A 17,169-nucleotide genomic window follows, 5' to 3' on the forward strand; every position below is an offset into this window, starting at 1 on the left:
CGGGCGCATGCGTAATACTATGAGCTGGCCCACCTCCCGCCAGTAAATTATTATACGCATGCGTATTTGGGTCAGCCCCGCCCACCTCCTTAAACCCGCCGGGCTTTTTTGCGCCTGCGCCTTATCGCGATTATTCGAGCCTTAGCGGTTTGAGTTTCACGCGCATGCGTCTTCCTTCAAACCGTTCGCTCGACTTACCCGCCAGAAGGGGGAGGGGTGTGGCGGCAGTTAGTTCCCTACAGGAACAGTACCGCGCTCTGGGTTGTGATGAGGTGTCCCTAGCCTATTATCCGCAGTCCTAGCAGACCTGAAAGTACAAGTGCTCCCCTCCCTCGCGCCGCCTATACTCCTTTTCTCCCTACAGCCATCCCGTGACAAACTGGGGGCTGCGGGACTGCATACTTCCTGCACCCGAAGCCACCCCCGCGGCGCCGGGAGCATGTCCAAGTCTTTCGTGCCGCCACTAACCTGCCGCCGTTGGGCCTAGGGCCCGGACCCCAGTCCCGTACCCCGCTTTTGCCCTAACGAACTCCCACCCTGCGACCCCAGCTGCCTCGCCCCGGGGTCGGCCGGCTGGGCGCTCGCACGAGAGGGGGGCGCCGGATGCGCGTCTCGTCGCGCCTCGTGAGCGTAGGGTAAGCCGCCGGTGCACGCCGGACTTCGCTCTCCCGAGCAGGTTCCCGCTTAATTCTCCCAAAGTTAAGTAGATACCGTTATGTCCATTCTCCAGGTGGAGGCCTTCAGTTCGGCAAGATTCCAGGGTCACCCCATGTGCGCATATGGCCCGAGACTTGTGATGTTCGTGATTTCCGGCAGCACTGCGGAAACTGGGACCATTCCCGTAGCCTTCCAGTCCTCCCCTTGTCTGATGCCGGCTGTCCTCCCCACCTCGGCCTGGTGGACACATGCAATAAACACAGGGGTACCACAGCGAAGGCCTCTCTGAGTGCCACCATGGGAAGATGCAAGTAAAGCACGTTTTCGCCCCTACAATGGTCTGGAAGTCGATCCGGTTTTAACAGGTTTGAGAAAACTGGAGAGGACATCAATGGAACAGGGAGAAAATGATCCAAGATAAGGTCCCACAGGTAGGTGAGGCCCGATCCTGAAAGGCCATTTAGGCCTTGGCAAGGGTGATAACTCCAAGCACACGAGAAGGCTTTGGCAGGTCTTCAGCAGGGCGCAATAGGACCTGTTTGAAAAGGAAAACTCTGTTGCTGGGTGTGAAGGGGACTCAGACGGGACAATCATGGTGAATGATGCTCCTTGCCCTCAATTGCAAAAAGAGCTAGAGGAAATAGAGGGCATTTTGGCTGAAGTCACCAAGATGTGGGATTCCCAAGTCTTCCAGATTGAAGGTCTATCTCTGAGTGATTCAAAAGCAAAAACAGTTTTTGCTCTTGGGTGCTATCTCTCCAGGACATCACAAAGATATCTCTCAAGGTTTCTTAATAGGTTACAGCATTTAAGAGCTCTGGTTTAATTAAATGACCTAAGAAGGGAGTTGCCTGGCGGTCCAGTGGTTGGGACTGGACCGAGGGCCTGGGTTCCATACCTGTTCAGGGAACTAGGATTCTGGAAACTGCAGGGCGAGGGCAAAAAAAAAATGACCTAAGAACACTAGTTTCTGATTAGATGAGGGAAAAACCCTGATCCCCCTGGTAGTGCATTATAAAGTCATGTTTTCGGGAATTCCCTTGTGAAAGGACTTAGCGCTTTCACTGCCGTGGCCTGGGTTGAATCCCTGGTCCTGGAACTAAGATCCCGCAAGCTGCATGGCCAAAAAAAACCCTAAAAATATACACAGTATATCATGTTTTCGCCCTTTAACAACACGGCTACACTTCTAAGATTTGTTTGTTTGTTTTTTGGCAGCCTGGCTTGCGGGATCTTAGTTCCCTGACCAGGGATCGAACCCGTGCCCTCAGCAGTGAAAGTGCGGAGTCCTAACTACCGGACCTCCAGTGAAGTCCCTAAGATGTTTATTTTTCCTAAAGTTTTCTAGGATTTTCTTCCATAATAAGTAGATGTAATGTATAATCATCATAGAATATTAGATCATTTCCTCAGGATAGATTTCTAGGAGTAAAATTATTCAATGAAAGAATCTGAATATTTTTAGGGCTACTTATAGTAAAAGGTTATCGCACTTGACAACACTCTTCAGCAGCAGGTGAGGGTTCCGTATCCCTTTGTTTTGCTGGCATTGAAATTTTCCTTTCCTCTAATCTTTGCTAATTTAATACTGAGAAAAACCGTATCTCTAATTTGCATGTTTGATTATTAGTAAAATAGAATAAATTATATACAATTAATGCTGATTCCCTCATATAAATTGTCAGTTCAGCTTCTTTCTCCAGTGCTCTTTTGGTCTTTATTAAGACTATTACCTTGGCCATAATTGCCCCAAACATTTTTCTGTTTGATTACCTTTTAATTGTTGTTGTTTTTAATGTTTAGACATACAGAGGTTTTTCATTTTGGTGAAGTCAAAGCCCTGGATACTTTGAGTTTGTCTTTAAGCTTAGCAAGCCCTTTCCTATACACAGAGATGAAGCACATTTATTCATTATCTTTTTCGCCAATTCTAAAGCACATTTTTATCAGTTTAACCTCTCAAAATAGGGATGTGCCTTAAGAACCAGTGGCGCGTCCTAGTTTAATTGGCGAAATTTTTTTATAAGTGGTACATAAAACATGGTGTGTCTTAAAATTGATGACCTCGGGACATCCCTGGTGGTCCAGTGGTAAAGAATCCACCTTCCAATGCAGGGGATGAGGGTTTGATCCCTGGTCAGGGAACTAAGATCCCCCAAGCCACGGGGCAGCTAAGCCTGCACACCACAACTAGGGAACAAAGATCCAACAAGCCACGTGGCTCTGACACAAAAAAGTAATGACCACTAAAAAGAGTCATGATAGAGCTGGAAAGAATGCAGGGAAGTGCCATGCCCATTGGACTGTAAATCGGTACACTAGAGGGCTACTGGCAATGTATATTCAAGGTCTTAAAAATACACATTACCTTGGACCCATACATTCCACATCTACTTTTGCACAGATTTAAATTTGTAAGAATGTTCATCACAGCGTGAAATAGGTAAATTTTAAAAGCAACTTAAATGTCTAATGGTGTATTGAATAAATTATAGTACAACTTTATCATGCATTGTCACCGGGGTCAATATAGCCTCCCAAGGGGGCAAAATTGGTTCTTGACTGTGGGGAGAAGAGTGAATACATCTAGGCTATTACAATGGTTTTTGGCCACGGTACCTAAAAAGATATACAGTATACCTGTGCTATTAACATTTCACATGGGGGAGAATTAGGGAAAAAATTGTCTAAAAAGGTTCCTTTGGGTGACAGTCATAGGAAAAAAAAGTTGAGAAAAACTGACCTATATAATGCAATACTTTGCAGTTTTTTTAAATGGTGACTAGAATTATATTTTTGGAAAGATGTTTACAATATTCATTGAGTAAAAAAAAACAGTGAAACAATAATTATTATGCATTATTATGAAGCAATAATACAGTATGGCTCAACTTCCTGGAAATATAATTACACACATGCATAAAGAAAAATTATACATATATGGAAAAGATATATGTATAATCTTATACATATATAAAAAAAATTTTTTTTCTTTGTATTTCCTCTTTCTTCTTTTTCTTTCTTTCTTTCTTTCTTTTTTTTTTTTTTTGGCCACACACCACTCGCAGGATCTTAGTTCCCCATCCAGGGATTGGGCCCCTGTGCCCTGCAGTGGAAGTGTGGGTTCTTAAGCCCTGTACTGCCAGGGAACTCACTCTCTTCTGTATTTTAAATTGTTTTAATGCTGAACACATTACTTGTAGCTATAAAACTTTAAAATTTTCTGAGTAGTAAGGATTGAGAACGTTTGAATGTGAGTTTCCTCCCATCCTTCTAGCACCACGGCATCAGCTGCCTCCGGATCGTGCTGAGGACCGGGGGACCCCACTTTGAAGCTGGAGACTGGAAGCATAGCGACGGTGGCTCAGTGGTTAGAACCTGGGTACAGAGTCCCAAGCCCATCCCAACCCGGTAAAACATGGCTCGGCCCTTTCAGCTGCATAATTATGGTTGTCTTGAATAAGAACTCCTCCGACGCCTGGTGAGGGCTCCGAAACCATTTAAACTGCTCAGTGTGAATTCTGATACGTACTTTTCCTAAGTGAGATAGAAAAACAAAGGCGTCCCCACAGCCAGCCCAGCATCGCCGCTGAGGGGAGGGGCTGGCGCTCCTGATGGAGTGAGGTCAGCTGCTGGGGTGACCTGGGAAGGGGATCCTAACCTCTTCGGTTCTCTCAGCGCATCTCCTTTAGGCAGAATGTGACAACCATTGGTTTTGAACCTTCAGGGTATTGGCCCTGATTTTCCAAGCTTCAGCTGGGACACTCACTGTGGTTGAATCCTTCGGCCATGTGTTCAAAATGTATTGATGACTAGTGTCATTACTTACCTTTTAAAATGTTTTATTTATTTAATTTTGGATCTGTTGGGTCTTCGTTGCTGCGCGTGGGCTTTCTCTAGTTGCGTCGAGCGGGGGCTACTCTTTGTTGAGGTGCGCCGGCTTCTCATTGCAGTGGCTTTTCTTGTTGAGGAGCATGGGCTCTAGGCGCATGGGCCTCAGTAGTTGTGGCATGTGGGTTCAGTAGTTGTGGCACGCGGGCTTAGTTACTCCACGGCATATGGGATCTTCCCGGAGCAGGGATCGAATCCGTGTCCCCTGCATTGGCAGGCAGATTCTTAACCACTGCGCCACCAGGGAAGCCCCATTTTAACCATTTTTAAGTGTACAGTTCAGTGGTATTAAGTACATTTACAGTGTTGCGCAAATATTTCCACTCTCCATCTCTAGAACTTTTTCATCCTCTCCAACTGAAACTCTGTACCATTTAAACACTTAACTCCCCAACCCTGCTCCTGCAGACCCTGGTAACCTCTATTCTACTATCTGTCTCTAGGAATTTGCCTATTCTAGTACCTGATATAAGTGGAATCATACAATAATTGTCCTTTTGTGTATGGTTTATTTAAGGTAACATAATGTTTTCAAGGTCTATCCATGTCCTCAGTTTCCTTCCTTTTAAAGCTGAATAACGTTCTGTTGTATGTATATAATACATTTTGCTTATCCATTAATTCATTAATGGGTTGGTTCCACCTTTTAGCTATTGTAAATAGTGCTGCTTTGAACTTTGGTGTGCAACTATGTTTGATTTCCTGCTTTCCATTGTTTCAGCCTGTATGGAAAACATTTTGGCAGTTCTTTAAAAAGTTAAACATAGAATTGCCATATGATTTAGCAATTCCATTCCTAGATATGTACCTTAACTATTTTACATACCTCCCAGCAATTCACACAGCTTCCAAGTCTTTCCTCATCCTCACCAACACTTGCTATTTTCTGGCTTTGTTTTTGTTTTTTGACAGTAGATGTCCTAAAAAGTGTGAAACAGTATCTCACTGTGGTTTTGAGAAAGTTTCTGGAAGGTGGCACTTAAACTGGGATTTGACAGGTGATAGGGCCTGGTTAGAAGAGAGTGATTTGGCAGAGGGGAGGCTTTGAGGCTGGGAGACTCCAAGGCAGGAGTGGCAGCCCCAAGGCCAAATGGGCAGGGAGGGGTTGCTTCTACCTGCAGAAGGAAACCACTGAAGGGTCAAGGTGCACAGTGGCACGATCCAATTTATATCCTTCAAAGATTATTCTTGCTTCTGTGCTGGGAATAGTTTCATAAGGAATCCTCCTTCCTCCCCCCACCCCATATGACATTCACCACACCCTGCCTTGTACCCATGGGCAGCACTCTGGCCCAGGTTCCTTCATCCCTCTGTCATCTGATGAATGCAGTTGATCTCCCTGGCTATACTCTTGGCATTTGTCTGGTCACCCTCACCACAGTCAGAATGATTTTTTTTCCTACCAACAGCTTTTCTGAGATATAATTCACATACCATACAATTTTTTTTAGTATATTCACAGAGTTGTCCAACCATCACATTCTAAGTTTAGAACATTTTCATCACCCCATAAAGAAACCCCATAACCATTATCCAGAGTCATCTTTCAAAACTGCAAATCATATCATGTAACTCCCCTGCTTTAAATCCTCAGTGGCTCTCACTGCACTTCAAGTTAAGTCCTTTCTTTGCTGTGGTCTTCAGGGTCCTGCATGATGTGATGCTGTGTACCTCTCCAGCACCTCATTACTTTTCCACCCCCTTTTTTACTCCCCAGCCACACTGACCTCCTTTCTGCTCTTTTCCACCTGTAGGCCTTTGCAGATGGTGTCTTCTCTGCCTGGAGCTCTCTCCCCAAATGCTCATCCTCACTAGCTCCTTCTTCAGGTCTTTCTCTATCAAATTCCTCTATTCATTTCCTTCACAGTGTTTCTGCACTGTGATTATCTTATTTATTTATTTATTTATTTATTTATTTTGCGGTACGCGGGCCTGTCACTGTTGTGGCCTCTCCCGTTGCGGAGCACAGGCTCCGGAAGCGCAGGCTCAGCGGCCATGGCTCACGGGCCCAGCCGCTCCGCGGCACGCGGGATCCTCTCGGACCGGGGCACGAACCCGCGTCCCCTGCACCGGCAGGCGGACTCCCAAACCACTGCGCCACCAGGGAAACCCTATGTAATTACTTTTTATTGCCTGTTCCCCACACTAGAATGTTGGTTATATTGCTAACACTGGATGGAGTGCCTGGCATGTAGTAGGCATGAACAAGTTAAGTGTTGGATGAGAGATGGATTAGGGAGAGGAGGCAGAAGGACATGTGAAGGTCAGTGCACTGGAGTGAGTGAAGATGGGGAGAGCTGCAGGCAGGCAGAAAGGAAGGGGCATGTCAGTAGATCCATTTTAAACATGTTAAATTTGAAATGCCTCCAAGATATCCAAGTGGAGATGTCATATAAGCAGCTCGCGTTTTATGAGTTTAAAGCTAAAAAGAGTAATCTAAGCCGGATGTAAAATCTGGATGTCACAGGATACAGATGATATTTAAAACCTTAGGAATGAATAAAGGGGCTGACCTTTGAGAAGAGGCTCTTAGAGATTCCAACACAAGGTATCACACACATTACAGATTGGGAGTTTGTAACAATGAAAGAATGAGTGAATGAATGGGAGAAAACAGCAAAGGAGGCTGAAAAGGAGTGGCCAGAAAGATGGGCAAACCTGGGAATCATTAGGGTAACAAAGGAAAAAAAAGGACAGGGTTTCAGGTGAAACAGTGTGGTCAACAGCATCAAATTATGGTGAGAGGACTCAGAAGATAGAGGAATGGAGGCCCCAGAATTTAGGTCTCTGGTGCCTTTAGCAAGAGCAGTTTAGGTTGAGCAGAAAGGGTGGAAGCAAGACTAGAAATGCAGAGAAGATTGAGGGCAAATGCAATACCAGCCTACACTTCTTAGAACCTAATATAATAAATGTGTGTTGATTTAAGCCACTAAATTTGTGGTAATTTTTTATAGCAATATCAGGAAACTAATACAGGGTTTAGTCCAGGAAATAAAAAGGATCGTTCATTTTCTTGCAAATTAAGAAGAAAAATCATATGATTACCAAAATCCATAAACACTCACTAGATAGAATTGATGGATAGATCTCTATCCCTAATAAAATCATAAGTTAAAAAGGAATAGAAGTAAAATACTTAAATATGAAAATACTATTTATCAAAACCCAAAAGTATAAAGCAAACTAAATGGAAATATCAAAGTCGTTTCCACTAAAATCCAGATCAAGACAAGGATGCCCACTACTTCTTAAGACTGTGTTAAGAGAGTCTAGCTATACCGTGCAATTAGAGCTGGTTTAAATGATTTTAAAGTTCAGTTGGAAGAACAAATGCCTGAGTAGATCCCAGAATACTGTGAATAGAAGAATGGTAGTGGAGTGGAACTGGCCAAGAAAAGGACAAGAATTCGGAAATAGCTGCAGATATATGTTGGATGGAAAAGGAGGTGATTAATTTGATGACTGGTGCTGACATTATTGGCCATGATTATGGGGAAAAGAAACACAAGCTGGACTCCAACCCAGTCTTTCTCAACTAGGGGGGATTTTACCCCCAACAGACATTTGGCAATGTCTGGTGACATTTTGGTTGTCACAACTGGGGGCTGCTATTGCATGTAGTGAGTAGAGGCCAGAGATGCTGCTAAGCATCCTACAATGCACAGGATAGTCCCCCACACCAAAGAATTATCTGACTCCAAATGTCAGTAGTGCCGTGGTTTAGAAACCTTGCTCTGAAATAACACAAAACACCAAAATACTTTTCTGATGTGTTAAAGATTTCATACTAAATATTTAAATATAAAACCAGATAGCAGAAGAAAAAAGCAAGCATATTTATAATACTTTGGGGTGGAAAATCCTCCCTAAGTCTGGAAACCAAAAAGCCAAAAAAACCACAAAAAAACATACATTTGACTGCACGCAAATTTTTAGTTTTCCTAGTAGAAGATAAAATATATAAACAAATGATAGGCTGAGAAAATATTTATAAAATATGTGAAAGACAAAAATTCAAAAGCCCTAAGTCAAAAGTACCTACAATTTCTAACACCAATAAGAAAACAGGATACGTAAATGGTCTAAAGCTTATGAATAGGGGTTCAACCTAACAAGTGGTCAGAGAAATGCAAAGTAAAGCAGCAGCAGGATTGGCTAAAATTAAAGAACTATTTGTGTCCACAATCCCTTATCCCCAATCCAAAATTCATAAAGTCCTGGAAACCAGAAAGATGGTAAGTTTGAGGCCAGTTCATTTAGCAGCAAGACTTAACCTGAGCTAATATGAGGCTCTTTGCAGCATTGACTCATCTTGCTTGGTGAGAATATTTCTTATATTCTGCTACAAAACCATTAATTAATGAGTTTGATTAGGAGATACTGATTCAGAGTCTGCTGGGAGTGTCATAGAATTTTCTAAAATCCAAAAAATTCTGCATTCTGAAGCATATGTGAGGATTTTGAATAAGAGCTTATAGATCTGTAATCTCCAGGGCTGGCAAGGATGCAGAGTGAGAGAAGCATGCACTGACTGATTTTCAAATATTAAAACAACCTTGCATCCCTGGGATAAATCCTACTTGGTCATAATGTGTTATATTTTTATATAATGTTGTATTTGATTTGCTAATATTTTATAAGGATATTTAAGTCTGTATTCATGAGGGCTATTGGTCTGCAATTTTCTTTTTGTAATGACTTCATAGGTTTCTGTCCTAGGTAATGATGGCCTCAGAAAAAGAGTTTCTTCAGTGTTCCTCACTACTCTGTTTTCTGCAAGTGTTTGTATGAGATTGGTGTTTATTTCTACTTTAATAAAATTGACCAGTGAAATCATCTGAGCCTGGATTTTTCTTTGGGAGAATATTTGGATAACAAAATCAGTTTCTTAACCTGTGTCTCTTTTTAAAAACAAGCCCCGGGCTTCCCTAGTGGCACAGTGGTTGGGAGTCCGCCTGCCAATGCAGGGGACACGGATTCGTGCCCCGGTCCGGGAGGATCCCACGTGCCGCGGAGCGGCTGGGCCCGTGAGCCATGGCCAATGAACCTGCGCGTCCGGAGCCTGTGCTCCGCAACGGGAGAGGCCACGGCAGTGAGAGGCCTGCATACCGCAAAAAAAAAAAAAAAAAAAAAAAACAAGCCCCAAGGCAGATACCTCCCCTGTCTCTCTCCATAGTCAGAACTTGGTCACATTCTCAGCCCCAACCAACCAAGGGCAGGAAGATGGCTCTGCCATAATTGGCTTAGACAAGTCAGGATTTATCCCTGAACCAGGATAAGGGGCACCTTCTCCAAGGGTGGAACCCAAACCGTCACAATTCTGTAGGCAAAGAAGCAGGGAATAGAGAGAATGCAGGCAACCCAGTGTCTGCTACAGAATGAGAAGGGGGAAAAGAAGAAAAATTGAAAGACTGAGGAATTACCCCAAAGACTAAATTAAATCCAGAGAGACTGTCACCATTAAAGAGCAAGTTTGCTCAGTTTCCCTTTAGTAGGAATGGGGCTCAGAAAAAGATGTGCTTGGATTTGAGGATACTTTGACCGGCCGTCCATTGTTCAAGAATGAATTCTGTATTCTCAGGGCTCACAGTCTCAAGGGAAATAGTCTGCTGGCTTTCTAGTTTGTACTGTTTTGTTTCAGAAAGGATTTAGAATGCATTAGTCAAGATGTGCTAGGTTATCCTGCAATAACAACCCAAAATATCAGTGGCTCAACACAGAAAAGTTGATTTCTCATTGGTCATACTACATGTCCATCTTAGATCAGGGGTTCTGCTCCATTTTGCCTCTTTCAAGGACTTAGGCTGAGGGAGCCTCCACCATCCAGAACCACCACTCTGGCCCTTAGAGGCTTCTGCCCAGAAATGACACATATACTTCTACAACAGTTCATTAACCAAATAAGTCACATGGACAAACCTTTCCTCTGGAAGCCAATACAAACATAAAAGAACGAAGAGTCTTGCCCAACATCCACTTATAAAAAAAAGAGTTAAGTCACAACCCACTGCAGTCGCCCACCAACAGTGTGCACTGAGGAGAATTCAGTATGGAGAAAAATAGGGTGAAGAATTCTGTGTCTTGGATATATGGCTCCTAGACAGTTAAGATGCATATCTAAGGAAGAATTTCAGTGATCCCGGATTCTTGCATCTTCCCATACATAGAAAAGCACTAAAATTTTTAACTTGAGAACTTCCCTGGTTGTCCAGTGGTTAAGACTCCCCCACTCCCAATGCAGGGGGCCCGGGTTCAATCCCTGGTCAAGGAACTAGATCCCACATGCATGCCGCAAATAAGAGTTCAAATGCCACAGCTAAGAGCCCACATGATGCAACTAAATACCCCGCATGCCACAACTAAGACCTGGTGCAGCCAAATAAGTTTTTTTTAAAAAGATGTATGCATGACTATATTTCCCAGTCAAAAATTTCATATATATACTAGTTCCTTCCCTACCTCTTCTGAGAAGTTCCTCAGAGCTGTCTGAGAGGCTATCTCCCAGGCTATAGTCCTCAGTAAGGGTACCTAAATAAAACTGAAACTCACTATTTTTGTATGGTGGGTTTTTTTTTTTCCCCAGTTGACACCAGGAATTAAATCTTATGAGCCTGGAAAGAGAAGAACCAGAAGTATCAGTGAACAATTAGTATGACCACCCTAGGTGGGATGTCTGTGTTTATAAACACCCATGGAAGAGGAAATGCCTCTTGCAGTAAAAACAGAGCATGTGCTTGGTGGCATTGCTAAGTTTCATTTAGCCTTTGAACCATTCACCTCAGTGAATACCCTGTCCCAATCAATCAATCAGTCAGGAGACAGGGCAGCATCCCCAGAGAGCATGGCCTTGTCAATAACAGCCACATTACACTAAAGCCCTTGTGTTTCTCACTTTCCATACCCTCCCCACTGGGTTTTCCCCATTCAGGGCTAAGTCTCTCAACTGATAAGACTCTAGTGTTCTGGCCTAGAATTTGATAAATCATTATTTTAGTGTTGAGTTACTTCTGAGTCACATGAGTCTGAGAAAAGTAAGACTTCCCTATGACCCTGGGCTACTATAAAAGAAAAGTGAAGCCCACGGTCAGGCCCAAGGGCTATGCAAAGTCACTTGGAGTGGTATGACAGGGAGTGGGTTGGGCGTTCCCAGTTGAGCAGAGGAACCAATGTTTGAGGTCTAGTCACAAACTTGGGGGGCCAGGGTTGGGAAAGACTAGAGGGAGGTTATGAAAGTTCAGGCCGTTGGGTTCAATGACTATTTCAGGGCCAGACCTCATTGCTGGGTACTTCACCATCTCTGTCTCACTGGGGCCTCTCAACAATCCCAAGTCTCCAAGAAACAGGCTCAGAGATGTGCATAGTCAGAGATCCAGCGAGTGGGCGGAGTGGAACTAGACTCCAGGACACATCCAAAGCCTGTGCCCCTTCCTCCACTCCAAGCAGTGGGAGAGCCAAGGGCACCTGGCCAAAAGGAACGCTTGAGGAGTTGCGAGCTCCTGTGAAGAAGGTGCGACTACACTCCAGGACTGCTGTGAGGGAGAAGTCTCAGGCCTCTGGTGGACCCCAGGAAGAGGAGTCGCCCAGAATCTCAAAGAAGTTTCAGGAGCAGCAACGTGCAAACCAATCCAGAGCCCTATCCAGAGCCAGAAAGATGCCGCCCCTCTAGGAGGCAGAAGCCACTCCAGTCTCCATGTAACCAGCAGGGGGTGCCCCATCCCCACGCTCTCACCCGAAGCCTGAAGCTATGCTGGGCCTGGGGACTTGATTCAGCCCAGGGAAGTCCTTTCCCTGTTAGTGCATTGAAAGTGGTTGGAAACTATTATCCCTGGTTACCATTGTGGAATTGCACTGGGTTAGAATAAGGACCCCTGCTCCTTAAATACTAAACATACTGTTTGACACATTTATAAGCTTGTATCATTTTGATAGAGTGTATGTTCTGTATCTGACTTGGCCTGGGTGCCCCTGAAAGCAGAGCCTACGGGGTATTGATTTAGCAGGTAAGGAATGTGAGCAGTAGAGGAGAGAGCACCAAAATAACCCCTCATTACCAAACTGGTCTCTGCACTCAGTCCCCCAGGACATTCTGGGGCACATCATGAAATGTCTCCAAACCATCCTGGTGGGAAGGAGAAAAGGAATTTATCCATTGGCTCCTAACCCCCTCTTCCAGCACAGGTCTAAAGGGAGCTTCTGTCCAGTTGTACCTGTGTAAAGCCTGCCCAGGAAGTTTTCCCAGTGGGGACTGGAATAAAGGTGAGCGAGGGTAAGAAAGTCTGAAGAGGTGCACATGCGCTCAGAACCCCACCTGAGAAAGGGACCTAAAGGAAGCAAGAAGACCCTAAGGGAACCACTCACAATAACTACCAAGCTCTTCATCTCAGGGCCCTTTATACTAGGGGGAAGTTGGTGTGAGTTTGGAATAGATTCCAGGAAGTGGGATTGCCTGGCTAAAGGGTAAAGGCACATGCAATCTTACTACATGTCAAATCTTCATACCCAGCAGGTTGTACCATTTTTGCATTTTCCCCAACAATTCATGTGAGTGCCAGCCTCCCCACAGCCTTGCCAACGAAATATGTTGGAAAAACTTGGGTTTTTGCTGATCTGACAGGTGAGAAATGACATCTTAGTACACTTTCATTTTGTATTTCTGTTATTATGAGCAAGATTGAGCACCCAGCTTATGCACAAGGATTTTCATGGCACTAGACTCTTCATTGCAATATTAATTACATTAGCTAATTACAGGAAATACAAAACCACAATGAGAGATCGCCTCACACCCATTAGGATAATGACCAGTAAAGCAAAAACAGAAAATAGGAAGTATTGGTGAGGATGTGGAGAAATTGGAGCCCTTGTACAGTGTTGGTGGGCATGTAAAATCATACAACCACTGAGGAAAACAGTATGGTGGTTCCTTTAAAAATTTAGCATGGGATTACCTATGATCCAGCAGTTCCACTGGATGTGCACCCTAAAGAATTAGAAGCAGAGTTTCAAAGAGATATTTGCACACCCATGTTCATAGCAGCATTATTCACAATAGCCGAAAGGTGGAAGCAACCCACATATCCACTGACAGATGAATGGATAAACAAAATGTCGTGCAGCCATACAATGGAATATTATTCAACCTTAAAAAGCAAGGAAATTCTTACGCATGCTACAACATAGATGAATCTTGAGGGTATCGTGCTGCGTGAAATCAGCCAGTCACGAAAGGACAAATACTATATATGAGGTACTTAGTCAAATTCATAGAAACAGAAAGTAGAAGGGGAGGGAGAAATGGAAAGTCATCTAATGGGTACAGAATTTCAGTTTTGCAAGATGAAAAGAGTTCTGGGAATGGATGGTGGGTACGGTTGCACAGGAAGGTGAATGTACTTCATGCCACTGAATTGTACACTTAAAATTGGTTAAGATGATAAATTTTACATGTATTTCATCACAATTTTAAAAGGGACAAGAAACAATCCAAACATTGAATACATAGTGAAATAGATTGTGCTACACTCACCCAGTGGGATACATTGCAACTATAAAAAGGAATAAGGAGTATCTCTATGTCCTGCTGAGGTGCGACCTGCAGGATATGTCACTCAGTGAAGAAAGTAAGGGTGTTGGACTGTAACCCACAGGACTCCAAGTCTTGTAATTGCCCAGCTGTAAGACTAAAGAAAGAGCCCAGAAACATCAACAATTTATTGGATAGGGAATCTTACAAGTCTGAAGCAGAGTCCTGGAGTGGCACCCCACTGTGGGTGGCAGATGGCAGGCAAGACAGGGCAGCAATCTTCACTCCTGGGTGGGGGGGGGGGGAGGATACCATTTATAAGGGGGAGTTGACGTTAGGTTGGCTCATCAGTTACCAGAGAAACCAGTGGATGGGGCAAGGGGCAAGCACTAGGAGGTTACTAATTAAGCCCTATGATTAAGAGGATTGGATAGTCATGTGAGTAGGATGTATGTGAAGCAGGGACTGGTCGAGAAGGGAATGTACAGAGAGCAAGAGAACAGCCATCTTGAGTGGCCTGACCATACAAAAGGGTTTACAGGTTTTACTGTATGCTGCAGTAACCAAGAAAGGTTACTGCACACAGTAACCTCTTAGGCTACACACAGGCCGCACCCCAAGCCATTGACTGGCCTTGTCAATGCAACTGGCCCTGAAATGCAAATATATGTGCTTTATATTTTTCAGTAGAAACAATTTAAATTAAAAAATTTAATATAGGGCTTCCCTGGTGGTGCAGTGGTTGAGGGTCTGCCTGCCGATGCAGGGGACACGGGCTCGTGCCCCGGTCCGGAAAGATCCCACATGCCGCGGAGCAGCTTGGCCCGTGGGCCACGGCCGCTGAGCCTGTGCATCCGGAGCCTGTGCTCTGCAACGGAAGAGGCCACAGCAGTGAGAGGCCCGCATACCACAAAAAAAAAAAAAAAAAAAAAATTAATTAAAAAAAATTTAATATAAACATTTACCTAGATGGGGAGGAATGATCAGGGTAGAGGTGTAGCTAGACATATCTGTATATACCTTGCTTCATGGTTTTTTCTCTGGAAACAAGTAAATGTGTGCACAATTTTTTTTTAATTTAATCAATATAGAGTTAGTTGAATTGATTTCTCTGCAGTCTTAGTAAGCATAGCGTGAGAGGGGTATGGATGGTAATTTTTGAGATTTCTTCCACTAGGGTGGGTATAAAAAAAAAACACAGAAAATAACAAGTATTGATGAGAATGTGGAGAAATTGGAACTCATACACTACTGGTGGGAATGTAAAATGACTGCTTTGGAAAATAACCTGACTTTGTCAAAAATGTAAACACAGAATTAGCATATCCAAGAGAAATGAAAACACACGTCCACACAAAGGCTTATACACAATGTTCATAGCAGCTTTATTTATAATAGCCCAAAACTAGGAACAACCCAAATTTCTACCAAAAGGCAAGTAGATAAACAAATTGTGGTGTTTCCATACAATGGAAATGATGTATACAACAACATAGATGAATCTCAAAGTAATAATGCAGAGCAAAAGAAACTAGGGTTTTGTTTTTGTTTTTTAGTACATACTGAATAATTCCATTTGCATAAATTTCTAAAAAATTAACTAAATTAAAAACTAAATTAAATTAAATTAATAAATTAAAAATTAAAACTAAATTAAATTAAAACTAATCTATAATGACAAAAAGTGTTGTCCTGGGGCAGGGGTAGGAGGGAAGAATTACTAAGGAACACAAGGAACTTTTGGGGGTGATGAATATGTTCATTACTTGATTGTGTTGTTGGTTTCATGGGTATATACATAAGTCAAAACTCATCCAATTATACACTTTAAATATGTGCAGTTAATTGTTTACAAAAAATGGATGAGGTAATAAACAATACTTAAAAACAATGGATGTTGTGTTTGGAGGACATCTATCTAATCAGAAATTTCTTTTTTTTAAATTTATTTATTTATTTTATTTATTTTTGGCTGCATTGGGTCTTCGTTGCTGTGCAACGGGCTTTCTCTAAGTTGTGGTGAGCGGGGGCTACTCTTCGTTGCGGTGCGCAGGCTTCTCATTGCAGTGGCTTCTCTTGTCTCGGAGCACAGGCTTTTAGGAGCGTGGGCTTCAGTAGCTGTGGCACACGGGCTTAGTTGTCCCGCGGCATGTGGGATCTTCCTGGACCAGGGCTCGAACCCGTGTCCTCTGCATTGGCAGGTGGATTCTTAACCACTGCACCACCAGGAAAGACCTGTTGTCGTTTTGTTTGTAGTTTGTTTGCTTGAAAATCAGGAGCCAAATAATTTCCATGCATTGTAACTAGCTGATATATCTCTTAAGTCTCTTTATAGGTCTGCTCACAGCTCGAGGGTTAGGCTCCACTCTCCCACCTGCCTTTTACTTCTTAGGCTACACACAGGCCACACCCCAAGCCATTGACTGGCCTTGTGCTTTCTCTCTGGAGAGCTGTGGGACCACTGGTATGACCCCAGGACATGGATCTCAAGAGTCCAAACCCATCCCCAGACCCTGTTGAATGCACAGAGGCCCCATGACCCTGCTTCCCTTACTTCATGTCAGCCCTGGCTGATTAGAGCTAGGTTGGACATAGACCAGTTGAAAACAGACTGAGTATTTGAAGATATTGATACTACAGTTTTATTAAACTTTTGTAGGTGCAATATATTAGGAGAGGACAGAAAGCAGCAGACACACCACTGGTGTTGGCTCCCAAGGGGGCAGGAGCCAAAGCTCCTGAACTGTGCTCCAGAGGCAGCTGGTGCTGGTCCAGCCCTAGGCCAGTCCTGCTCCCAGGATCCCATGCAAGGCCCCCTTCCTCCCCTGTCAGCACTGTTCTTGGTGACCAAGCAGGCTCTGTGGGCCTTTGGTCCTTGCCCATCCTCTCTGGTCGCCATGGACTTCTGTGGTAATCCCATCCCACACGTGTGCAGATGCACACGGAACACCATGGGCACAGGCTTCTGAGTGATCTGGTTCCTGTGCTAGACACATCTGAGAATCAAAGGCAGGCAAGGCCATGCACAGACAGCCTCCCAGACTGACCAGGTGAGGAGGTCGGTCCTGGTAGGAGTGGCCCCAGGAGTATCAGGGAGG

The 17,169-nt window shown here is 43.9% G+C and overlaps 1 long non-coding RNA gene across 1 annotated transcript; it reads left to right on the plus strand.

Moving 5' to 3' along the window:
* Window positions 1-127: 127 nt before the first annotated feature.
* On the plus strand, window positions 128-9,384 carry LOC117198194 (uncharacterized). Its single transcript, XR_004479224.2, has 3 exons — window positions 128-635; window positions 731-1,088; window positions 3,935-9,384. It is a non-coding gene; the product is annotated as an uncharacterized LOC117198194 (long non-coding RNA).
* The last annotated feature ends 7,785 nt before the right edge of the window (window positions 9,385-17,169 follow it).

Source organism: Orcinus orca, chromosome 3 (genome assembly GCF_937001465.1).
Source record: "Orcinus orca chromosome 3, mOrcOrc1.1, whole genome shotgun sequence".
Lineage (NCBI taxonomy): Eukaryota > Metazoa > Chordata > Mammalia > Artiodactyla > Delphinidae > Orcinus > Orcinus orca.